The 13,012-nt window shown below is 47.0% G+C and overlaps 1 protein-coding gene across 3 annotated transcripts in view; it reads left to right on the plus strand.

Moving 5' to 3' along the window:
- PDE3B (phosphodiesterase 3B) overlaps nt 1–13,012 on the plus strand; it is a 264,706-nt gene that overhangs the window by 20,827 nt on the left and 230,867 nt on the right. The window lies entirely within an intron of this gene.

Here is a 13,012-nt window from a genome sequence, read left to right on the forward strand (position 1 = left end):
ATTATATAACCTCTCTGGGCAGTTTATTCCAGTGTTCCAGTACTCTGACAGGAAGTTTTTTTTCTAATGTCCAACCTAACCTGCCATTGTTTCTGTTTAAGCTTTTGGAGCATGAGATAGTGGACAGAGATGCTGCCAGAACTGAAAATAGATCCTTCATCAGTGTTGCATATAGCAACCATAATTGTGTATGCCAGCTACAGTCATCACACAGAGCCACAGGACATACAGGGCTCGTCTACATTGGCCCCTTTTCCGGAAGGGGCATGGTAATTTTTGAGATCGTAATAGGGAAATCCGCGGGGGATTTAAATAAAAATGTCCGCCACTTTTTTCCGGCTTTTAGAAAAGCCGGAAAAGAGTGTCTACACTGGCCCCGATCCTCCGGAAAAAGCGCCCTTTTCCGGAGGATCTTATTCCTACTTCAAAGTAGGAATAAGATCCTCCGGAAAAGGGCGCTTTTTCCGGAGGATCGGGGCCAGTGTAGACGCTCTTTTCCGGCTTTTCTAAAAGCCGGAAAAAAGCGGCTGACATTTTTATTTAAATGCTGCGGGGGATATTTAAATCCCCCGCGGATTTCCCTATTACGATCCCAAAAATTACCATGCCCCTTCCGGAAAAGGGGCCAGTGTAGACGTAGCCAATGTGTGTGGATGGGAACAGAGATTTCCCTTGAAGATTGCTACTCCTATCTCCACCTAAAGAAAAATTAAGAGGGAAGAATGAATTTTCGTGCTTTGTTTTCATTCAGTTTTATCTATTCTGTCTTATAAAACCTTCAGGCTCACAGGAAACTATTATACCATTCACTGTGTTACACTTTCTGGGTCCTGTGTTTTCTCTGATTCTATCAGCATGGAATCAAAGGTTGGATCTGCAATCAGAAGAGCAACAAGATTGGGTTAAATTACAGGAATCACTTTCTGATATCCGTTTCAAAAAATGGCTTATGCTCTTAGACCTGATGTTTTCAGACTTCCTCACTCTCTGGTCTATGAATCACTACCAGACAGCACACTCACCACTATGGGCTACATGACCCCAGTGACCATTGTCTAGATGCTGTATGGAGACATTTCAGTATTTCCTTGAAACAAGAATAATCTTTTGAGTAAGAAACTAGGGAAGTTTCATACATTGGCTTTTCAGACATAACTATTTCTGTTTTTCGAAAGTGCTGTTCCACTATTGCGCCTGTCACTCTTTAAGCAGAGGTAGAGGAACTAGTTCCTCAGATTACTAATCTTTAGAAACAGAATTGGAAACAGATTCATCCCTGTATGAGAATGTGGGAATGACATCTGCTTCTTTTCATTCTGAGGATGTATTGCAATTACACTAATTTGTAGAAAGATTTGGCATAATTTTAAAACTTCCATCTGTGGCATCAGAGGCAACTTTCCATGCAGTTTTCAGCATTATTAGTGTTCCATCAAAGAATAAAATCTGTCCTGTCTTCTCCCTGTTTTGGATAGATTGTTACAGCATGCTAAGGTTATTTAGTCTACCCTGGCATTCTTAACCAATTTCTAAAAGGCAGACAAATTATCAGTTACATGTGGAGGATTCTCCTTTTTTCACATGTACTCCAGCCTAAATTCTTTGTTTGTAGCAACAAATAATAGATGCAATGGAGCATTAACATAATTCATTTCGTGCCTTATGATAAAACAAGAAATTGGACGCATTAGAAGGATGAGTGTTCTCTGCTGCATCCTTTGGAAAATGGAGTGTCAGATTAACAGGCAGTAATGTCATTATCAATTCCATGTATGGGAAGAGATTACTAATTTTAATTAAAATACTGCTAGGAGCCAATATACTGGCTAATACTATAATAAATAAGAGACAAAATATAGCAAAATGTGCTACAGGTTGAACTTTTGTGGTCCTGGACTTTCAGGGCTGGCAACATCCATGGTCCAGAAGGACCATGGATGTTGCAGGATGAGAGAGCCCCATCTGCAAAGATTGCTGGTGGCTCATAGCCAGCTGGCAGGGTCAGCTGAATTCGTGGGACATGGGGTGTGTGTGGCCGGAGCTCAGAGGACAGCAAAGTTGCAGCATGCAGAGCTGCTGTGAGGTCGGTGGGATTGGCGGGAGCTTCGGCTGGGTGGTGGGGCTACTGGGAACTCCAGTAGGGTGGTGGGGCTGCCGCAAGCTTAGCGGGGCCACTGGGAGTTCAGGCAGGGCTGCCGCAAGGTTGGTGGGGGCTGCTGGGAACTCCAGCAGGGCTACTGCAGCTTGTGGGTCTGAAGGCTGGTGAGAGGAGCCCAGCCCTCCTGCAGACCTCCCCTGGTCCGAAAAGCTCCCTTGTCTGGGACTGGTCAGATCCCGAGGGTGCTGGATCATGGAGGTCCAAACTGTACTTTATGTTCCTCCTAGTAATAGCATCTGCATTCACTTTAAGAAAGCATGCATGGTTGAGATGGTCTACTTAATTTCCATTGTTTCAGGAAGACATGTTCAGGACAGAGAACCTCCCATTTGAAGGGGATGGACTATTCGGTAATAAGACTTACATTAAGATACCACAGACAAATTTGTCCACCATTGTTGTCTTTTATTTCTCCGAGGCAGTTCTACCAGTGGCATCCTGTTTCTTACAAACACAGCTGAGAAGGGAGCCTCAAATTTTGCTTGAAATCCCACACCATAGAATTAACATGTGAATCAAGAACTGAAAACTAATTTTGATCCTGGAAGTAATAGAAGAATAAATGTTTCAAGGGTATGCAATTCAATTTGAAACCGCTCTCACAGGTGCAATTAACATCAGAGGTCTGATGTCTGCTATTAGCAGGAGCAATAGAGGAGGTTCTGAGAGAAGTTAGGGATTTTACTCAAGATATTTCTTGGTATTCAAGAAGAACTAGGGCTTAGTCTGATTCTAGACATAGGAAAGCCCAGTGCTTTACTCAAGAATTTTGTATGTTGACACAAAGTCTAAGTTGGTTTGCTTCTCTTGATCTAAAGGATGCCTATGTCCATGTTGCCATAAAGCCTAGTCATTGCAAGTACCTCTGCTTCCTGATGGGTCAAGAACATTTTGAATATGGGACCCTTCCTTTTCACTTTTCTTCTTAGGCACTTTGTAAAAACTGTGGGGCTTTCTGATGGAGTAGCTTACCTAAGGAGATGGGATATTTCTGTTTACCCATATCAAGATGGTTGATAGCTCAAATTGACATCACAGGAGAGCCTTCTCAATAATTTTCAATGTTTGTCTCCTCATCAAGGACCTTGGGCTTTTAATAAATGTAAAGAAGTCATGTCTCTGCCCCACACAGAAAATCTCATTTATACAGGCAATTCTAGTTGTTATGAAAGGCAGGATATTTGTGCTAGATTAGAGATTTAGGAAACTTCCGATAATTATAGGTATATTTCATCATTTGTGTAACAGAAAAGCAGTTTTTTTTCTCACCCTGATGCTTATAAGCCTAATAGTGTCAGCAGTTTATGTCACCCATTATACTATTTCAGAATGGGAGTGCTACAGCACTAGTTAAGTTACAAACCAAGTAAGTTACAAATCAGATATGGCTCATATTGAAAAAAAATTCTAACCAGAGCAGAAAATGTGCTGACTTACTTAACATGGTGGGCTCAGCGTAGAACTTCATCTTTGATGATCCCATTGGAGGCATCCAGTGGTGGATGAGGGTGGAGCAGCTCATTTCAGTCACATTCATATTTCTCTAATATTTTGAGGACATGAGAATTCTCAGGGAAAAAATACACAAATATTCTAGGTGTTAGAGGGATTCATGCAACTCTCAAGTCTTTTCTGCTTCACATTAAAGGGAAAGTAGCTCAAATTGCTTTGAACAATCCGACTGCTATGTGTTATATTAACAAGCAATATATACCCCATTCATTCATCCCAGTTGCAAGCCAAAGCTGTAAAATTAGAGACTGGTGTATCCAGCATTATATTTATCACATAACAAGGACAACCACCTTTCAAATAAATTAAGAATAGATGTGATACACTTATGAATGGCCAATAAAGAAAGAAATACAATATGTTCAACATCTGGGGATTTCCAGATATAGATCTGTTTTGCCCTCAGAGTTGTTGATTCTGTTCCGTCTAAGTCAGGTGTTTTCCTACTGAATTGGGAAAAGATCTGTTCTGTACACACCCTCTCCCATCTCCCCAACCCCCTAAAAATTGATGTAGAAAGAGATGAGAAAGGTAAGATAAGATCATTCCAGGATGATTTTAATTACTCCTTCATGGCAAAGACAACAATAAATAGGAATATGCAGAGGACACTTGGAATTCTTTGGACTTTGCATATACATGTGCCTTGCCTACATTCCCCTCATCTTGAGTCCTATTAAGTATATCTCCTAAGGCTGTGGTATAAGCAAATGAGGCAGCAAGGGTACACCACACCTACTCAGAACATTCAGGAATGCTGAAAGGAGGCTTAGGAGAGGTGTGTGAGTGCTGGGCATGTTAACTAATGGGTATTTGTGTGAATATGTAACCGCTGGTGGTTCTTCGAAAGATATCCCCATTGGTGCTTCAGTCAGGTTGGTGCGCTTTCACCACACCTAGGATCAGAGTCATCAGAGCAGTGTCCCTGGGGCCACCCGCGCATGTGCAAGTCTCTAGCTGTGTGCTTCTAGAGTGTAGGCATCGCACACGTATGAGCCCTCCCTCTTCCCCTCAATTCCTTCTCTACCGTCTCCAGTTAGAGACGCAGCTCAGCAGTGTTCCTCACCTTGTTTCATGTTTAGATAATTCCTGTTGGTCATTGTTTTTCCCACGTTAGTTTATAGTTAGTGGTTAATAGTTGATCATTCCTTCACCCGCCCCCAAAAGAGTTTTTTTCTCTTTCTCTGGATTTTTACTTCCTCGTTAGTTAGCTTCTTAGTTAGTATTATGTCTGTCTCACCAGGATTTAAGCATTGTTCATCCTGCAGTGATCCCATTCTGGTGTCTGATGGTCACACACAATATGTCTGTTGCCTTAGGGAGGCACACGTTTTGCAAAAGCGCATCCACTGTGCAAAATTAAAATTAAGAGGTCACTGAGACAGAGAATTGTAGTTTAAGCCCATACTGCTTGAAAAATCATTATGCCCTGCCTCTGATCCAGGGCAAGGTTCTGAGACCCCCTCAGGCATGTAAAGACAAAAAGCCTGCGAAAAGGCAAGTTTCTTTGTTGCCTCAGGATTGTATAGCACCAAAAAGGCACTCACCAACCACTTCTCTGCTGAGAACAGCTTCAGCTCTGTGCCTTAGCACCTATGAAGCACAGGGTGTCTCCGGCTCTGCCATAAGAGTGGTTCTCTCAAAAACCTTCACTAAGGCCACAGGCTTCAAGTTGCCTGCCTCCTACTGTGCAGCACCACCTGGCACTGTGAATGCCTTATTGGCGCTGCAACCAGTCTTGGTGCCGAGCACGACTTCTGTACTCACCACTAGCACAGCAGTGACATCGACAGCATCAGTTCGTTCAGTGCTGACACTGCATCCGGCACCGCAAATCACTTGGGTGTAGCACCATCAATACTGGTTCAGCAATACGTGCACCATAGAGACTTGATCATATAATTAACTTTAATTCACTCTTCCTCAGCACTGACCATTCCTCGAGTACCTCAGCACTGCAACAAACTCTCTCACCAGAGAGATTCTCAGGCAATTCAGATGAGGAGGCGGACATCGTATTCTTTCCACAGAATTCTCCCCCCACAGATCATTCCATCTACTCCACCAGAACCCACATACTCAAAGCATAGGGGCATGCCACCCTGGTATAAAAACCTGTGGATGCTACCCCCAGTGCCTTACCCACATTGGCAATACTGGCACCCATGGCATTCCTGACATAGACACCAACATCCTAAGAAACATCATAGTGTACTCCAGCATTCTCTTTCACCACAGTTGCCATCTCTTCAGTGCCAACAGGCTATAGTTGATGATCACAGTGACCCTCCTGGAGCACGTCTCCAGACCCAAATGACACTTCCTCGCCTGATGAAGCGGTCATACCTCCCCCTCCCGTTACTGTTGATGACTTGTCCAATTTCCAAGATCTTTTTAAGTAGGTCTCTGTGGAGTTGAACATCCCACTACAGGAAACTGCACCTGGTGTTGAATGCAATTAAACACCCTCCATTTGAACCAATGTCTACCAGTACTTCATTGCACTTGTCTATGAAAACAGTATTCCTTGTAGACATGGTGTTGGCCAGACATGTAGGAGAAATTGTGGTGTTTATGGCAGATCCTCTATACACTACCTTTTTCAAGGATAAAGTGAAATTACACACCCATCCTAAATTCCTACTTCACATACTGTCATCCTTCCATCTCAATCAGACAATACACCTATAATGATCCGGGTCAGCAGAAGGCTGCTGACTCACTACACTGGCCCTGCTAAATAGGAATTTCTGGCTGCTTGGCCCTAGCCCCAAGTGAGGTCCCAAACGGTCAGGGCCTCAGGCTGCAGGCTAGGCTGCAGTTCACAGAGTCCATGGCCTTGGTCTGGACAGGGCAACAAACAACCTCGGGGTTCAGTAGCCAAGGCCTTGGTTCAGTGCCGGACAGTAAACAAATAAGGAGTTAACGGCTCTGCCCACGCTACCAGCTGAGCAGCAGTTTGCGAGGCTACACCTGAATCAGGGCATTGCACCAAAGAAGCAGTTCAAACAGTTCTTCTTCGAGGGTCCCTGTGGGTACTCCGCTTAGGTGTGTCAGTGCCGCTGTGCACATGGCTCAGAGATCTTTGCTAGCAGTCTCCTGGCTGGTGGCGCATGCTGCACCATTGCGCAATCGCCCCAATTGACAGGTAGGCACGTGACGGTAGCTGTTCCCTCAGTTCCTTCTCATCTGCTACCAGCATCAGTCGCACTTAGTCAGTATCCCTAATAGCAACAAAATGAAACCGAAGTGCGTGGGGGGGCAGGGAGGAAAAGGATAACAACAGAAAGAAAAGTGGGCAGAGTGGTGCGCGAGCACGTCTGCTATGTCTGCTTGCCTGAGAGACAGCACAAAGAAAAAAAATCCTATTCAGCCCACATCACTGGGCTTTACAAGGTCCACAGAGTGTGGGACAGCAATCACAGCAGCAGACGGGCACGAGCCATGCCTGTGCTGCGTAGGGTAAGACCATCAGTCTCTGCTCGCATTGCTAGAAGCTCGCCCCACACTTTAAGAAGTTGAGAGAATTACACAGCAGACTGGTATTTTTGGACAACATGGCTGAGTCACAGCCTCATTGGACCCCCACCCAGAGATAACCCTCTTGGGGAGAAGGGCAGAAGGAGCACTCCCTCGCAGGAACGTGCTAGGGACCAGGACCCAGCATGAAGCGTGAACCGCTCCTTGTCCCCTGCGAGTCTCAGCCCTTCGCAAATAAAAGGAGAAAGGAGGCTGATCACAAGGCCACCAGGCAGGGCTCTCAAAAGGAGGATACGGGATCTGGCATAATGAAAAGCCGTGACCCTAATATGAAGCACTGAACCGTTGGCCATGCTTCTAGCTCTCCACACAGTAACACGGTACCAGGGGGAAAAACACGGTACCGGGGAGGAGCAAGCAAGCCAGCAAGCTGCAGAGCAGTGGAATGCCACTCTTGAGCAAATGCTCGGTACTGTTGGTGCTCTGAAGCGTGTCCGTACTGACGCAGGCAGCTATATAGAACTACACAGCAATGCCTCTGCATACTCCCGTACTGAGGTGCATGACAAAGGTGGACCTCACACTAGTACCATGCTCACCACTAGTCAGTGCTGATGGCACCCCATAGGCTCAAGGTTCCCTGTTTTCCTTGACACCAGCATCACAAACAGAAGCTAGATTTAGTGATGACGAGGAGGAGCAGTCAATGGGCCAGCACAGAGCTCCTCTATATGTGGAACTGCAACAACAGCAAATTGCAGAAGGCACGGTGGATGACCCCACTGATGCCCGTAGTGGGCCTGTTGGGATGGTAGGGTGCTCTCCCGACCCAACAGTTTCAGCACACTACGCAGGTCCCTGGGGCATAGTCGGCTCATATGAATACCAAAAGGTGAGCTGACTGGGACCAAACCGACTGCGACAGTGAGTCACCTATGGAGGATGCAACACAGGCTCCTCTATTCTGCCCAATAATTCCTATTCCGTGACGGAGGAACACAGTCTCCCACGTCACCAGTCAGAGGGAATGACTTCAGAAGTTTCCAAGACTGTTTAGGAGGGTCGCGGAGTCGTGCCATAAAACTGTTTGATGTAACACAGACCAAATACAATCTCATGAGCATACTCGACTTACCTCAACATATCAGGCTGACTTTACCGATGAAAGAAGCATTGATGGGTCCAGCTAAATTAATCTGGAAATCTTTGGCATCGGTGCCTCCAGTATCAAAAAACTAGATAAGAAATATTACATCGCAACCACAGAGATAGAATTCCTCTTCTTTCACCCTTCCCGTAATTCACTAATGGTCGCAGCAGCCAACCAGAGAGGGAAGCAACAACAGTACCCCAGAACACCAAGTCACAAAAAAGAGACAAAAAGACTGGACACTATGGGGAAGAATGCCTACTCCTCTGCTTCCCTCCAGCTGCGCATTGCGAATTATGTGGTCCTACTAGCAAAATACTCGCACAACACAGTTGAATCATTCAGTTCCTTTATTCAATGTATACCAGAGGATGTGAGCTAGCAGTTCGAATCAAATATCAGAGAAGACTAATTGATTCTCTAAACAGCTCCACAGGGTGCATTAGATGCAGTGGGCATGGCGGCCAGGTTGGGGGCCTCTGCACTAGTGAGGAGATGGATGTCATGGCTGCAGCTGTCGGGGTTCTTCAGGGAGGTTCAATCGAACATTGAGGATCTCCCACTTGAGGGTGAGAAGCTCTTTGCAGATGCAACAGACTCTTGGGGTCTTCAAAGTATTTGAAGGCTTCAATATCTGAGATATAGGTGAGAGGATTATTCTAGGAGGGGTGGGTGAGATTTTGTGGCCTGCACTGTGCAGGGGGTCAGACTAGATGATCATAATGGTCCCTTCTGACCTTAAAGTCTATGAGTCTGTGAGCTCAGTTCTCCACACATTGAAGGACTTCAATTCGATGCTCCACACACTAGAGATACTGCTGCCTGCAGTCAAGAGGAAACAATACAAACAATATAACCAGAGGTTCAGAACATCGGAATACACAACAGCAAAGGCCCCGTGAGAACAACAGGCGTACGAGTCAAACTCGATGAAGACAGTTAAATGAGCTACCATCAGCCCAGGACTTGTCAGAAAATTTGAGGAGTTGGTCGAGAATACAAAAGCCCCTGATTCTCCAGGGCAGGTACAACCAAGCAAACAAGTATTGGGAAACACTCGCCGCATTCTACCCAGCATGGAAAACCATGAACTTAGACCAATGGGTCCCAGACAGAATACAAACCAGATACGGCATACAGCTCACAGCAGATCCACCAAACCAACCCCCTTCCCCTCTCTTCCTCCTGGAAGAAGTGCAGCACCTCCTAGAACTAGGCGCTACAGAGGAAGTACTCAGCTGCTACCAAGGAAGGGGAGTTTATTCTCGATACTTTGTCAGAAATCGGGGGGGTGGGGAGGGGAGATGTTGGAGGTCCATCTTGGACCTATGTGCACTCAACCAGTTGGACAAGTATCAACAGTTCAAGATGGTCACTCTGGCAAAGATCATACCTGCCTTGGAGAAAGGAGCATGGCTAGCTACATTCAACCTCAAGGATGTACATTTTCATGTATCTATTCACCTGGCTCAAAGATGATTCTTTAGGTTCAGCATTAAGGACTTATACTATCAGCACAGGGTGCTCCCCTTCAGGCTGTCCACAGCACCCACAGTTTTTCTGAAGTTCTGTCCGTGGTAACCACACACCTGCGAAGAAAACCAATAAACATATTTCCATATGGCATCCACCTATGGTGATGCGAAAGAATCACTGGAGTCAACAGGAGTGTTGTTCAACACACTCGGGCTCTTACTGAATTTGGCAAAGTGCGCTCTCACTCCTACCTAGACGCTGGAGTTTATAGGGGCACAATTGGCCTGCACTCAAGGCACAGCCTCCCTTCCGACTAACAGATGGTCGAGAATGTGAGACTTGATTGTGTAAGTTCAGAGTGGCACACACACCATGGTACGGTATGTGGCCATGCCTGCAAATACTTGGACTCATGACAGTGTCCATATTGGTGGTCCCGCTCGCCTGTCTACATATGAGGCTGTTTCAGACATGGCTACACTTTGTGTATCGCAGTAGGCACAACCCACTCCATGATACATCCCATGTGCCCAGCCATGTCAGAGCCACCAATTGGTGGAAAGACTTAAACAATGTCAGTATAGGACTTCCAGTTCAGACGCGACACTATCCATCACTGTCACAACAGACGTGTCCTGGATGTGATGGGGAGCCCATTTGGGGAGTGTGATATTACAGGGATAATGGACACTTGAAGAGTCCCAGCTTCACTCAATGTTCTGGAGCCCACAGCAGTGAGGGAGGCATGCTCCCAATTGCTTCCGCACATATGAAACAAAACCATAAAAATATTGTCGGACAATGTCACAATGACATATTACATAAACAGGCAGGGGGCCACGAGGTCTCGCAGCTTATGTGCAGAAGCAAGGAAACTATGACGATGGTGTATTGTACACAATGTCACACCTACCATTATGCATTTGCCAGGCAAGGACAATGTACTAGTGCAGTGTTTCTCAAACTGTGCTCCGCGGATCCCTGGGGCTCCACAAGACATCTCCAGAGGCTCCTCGAGGTTGACAAACTGGAAACATCAATAGGTACAACACATACAGTCAGTGGACTGCTGGGGCACCGCATGAATTTTTACGTATGTAAAGGGCTCCGGAGCCCAAAAAGTTTGAGAACTGCTGTACTAGCGGATGCCCTCACCAGACAATTCCCACAGAACCATGAATGGGAGATGAACAAATCTATCATAACCACGTTTTCAGGAGATGGGGATACCCAGTTTTAGACTTTTTGTAATGCACATCAATTCCAAATGCCCCCGGTATTGTTCCGGGATAGGCGTTGGACCGTGCCCTCGGTGATGCATTGGCAATACACGGGGACTTCACATTGGCAAAGGCAGGGCTTGACAAATACACTTGCCCGCTCACCTGTGGCAAGTAGATTTTACCAGCTGGCAAGTGCAGGGGCGGACTGGCCCGGTGGGCCGTTGGGACAGGCTGGCCGAAGCCCGTACTATGGGTGGCACAGCCCCATCCGATCCGTCAGCTGGTGGAGGAGCAGAGTACCGCTGGGGAGGGGGAAGTGCGGTGATTCTTGCTACTGGGGTACGTGCATTATCTCTGGCGCGAGGAGGCGGGGCACGAGCCAGTGGGCGGGACGCCAGCAGGACGTGGCCACGCCGATTTTAAAGAGCCGTGGCAGCTCGGCTCTGGCTGCATGTCCTTGGGATCTGGCTGCGGTGCACGGCGCAGCCAGGCCCCGCCCTGCGGGCTCCAGTCCTGCTACGGCCCCAGCCCCCTTGCCGGTGACAGACCCCTCCCTGTCGACTGCCCAGCTCGCTGCGCGTGCCCCGCACCCCTTTGTCTCCTCACCACGTGTTCCCCACGTCTCCTCTGCACCCCGGATCCCCTGCTCTCCCTCTTCCCTGTGACTTTCTGGCTCTGCACCACCATTGCACCCCGCACCGTGCTCCCCCTGATCCCTGCCCCCCCAGCTCTGTGCTGCCCATTCCTTGCACTGCCTCTAGACCCCGATCCCTCTGCCCCTCCTGTTCCCCGCGTGCCATTCCTCGTGCCTCCACTGCACTCTGCTGCCCCCGATCCCTGCGTCCCTCTGTGCCTCATGTTCCCTGTGCCACCCCTGTACACCCCCACTGTTCCCTGCACTTCTCTGGCTCTGTGCTGTTCCTGCACCCTGCTCCCCCTGTGGGTCAGGAGTGAGGGGTGCTTGTCCATAGGGAGGGGCTGGACAGGGCAGGGAAAAGGCTGCTGTGAGTCAGCAGCAGTGAAAGGGGGAGTTCACTTGAAGCACCTTTGCCTTTATGGAAAAAAATGGGAAATACTATGGCCTAGGGTTAGCCTCAGAGGTCAGTACTACGTCTGCAAATACCAGAGAGAGACAACAAAGCTTCCTCACAGTTTCGTGTGCAGAGAGAGAGTGATGGCACCACACCAGCTTTTAGCGTCCGAACACAGAGGGTCCAGCGCATGGCTGCCTCACTAGAGAAACCGGTGTCCCCTTTTGGAACTGACACACATAAGACAGGCCTAATAGACAAAGACAGACACAGACAGACAAAAATGTTAGCCGCTTCACAAAATTGAATTCCGTAGCTCCCCTTACCCAATGGCCGGCCATTACTTCAAATGCTAAGCCCTCGCCAGGAGATTTCATAACAGGTATCTCCTTACCTTTTATTGAGCGCTCTGAGAGGTTTGGAAGTGGAGTGCCGGTCCGTTCATATGGGCAAGTAGTGCGTTAGGAATCTCGGTGGAACCTCCAAATTGTTGAAGCAAAAAAATCACTCCTCTCTGTTTAGGCAGCTAACAAACAGCTTTATTAATTAATAAAGCACAGCATGAGCCAAACGTGGTCCCAGCAAAGCTGGGCCCAGTAAAGCTGCTAATACAATTAATCCTAGTATCTTTATACCCTTAGCCAAACAGTCTGACGTCAGGGCATCCAATTACAGAAATCCTCAATTAAATTTGGAAAAACAAAGCCTTATCAACAAGATGGCGGACAGGTACGAGGGAGAACATCTCCTGTCCCAACCAGCCCAATTAACACATATAAATAGCCTATCCTGTAGGCTTCTTCTCACGGGGTAACAAAAAGTTCACTCTGGTCTACGTGCTTGAGAAAAAAGCTAAAATGGTTTCTGTTATACAAGATGGCTTCTAGCTAAATATGAAAATGGTTTCTACAGCTTCTACATTTTAAACCTGCTACTTATTAATTTCCTTTTGTGAACTTGTTATGGGAACAAGTATGTAACT

This window comes from Pelodiscus sinensis, chromosome 5 (genome assembly GCF_052426305.1).
Source record: "Pelodiscus sinensis isolate ZL-2025 chromosome 5, ASM5242630v1, whole genome shotgun sequence".
Classification (NCBI taxonomy): Eukaryota; Metazoa; Chordata; order Testudines; family Trionychidae; genus Pelodiscus; species Pelodiscus sinensis.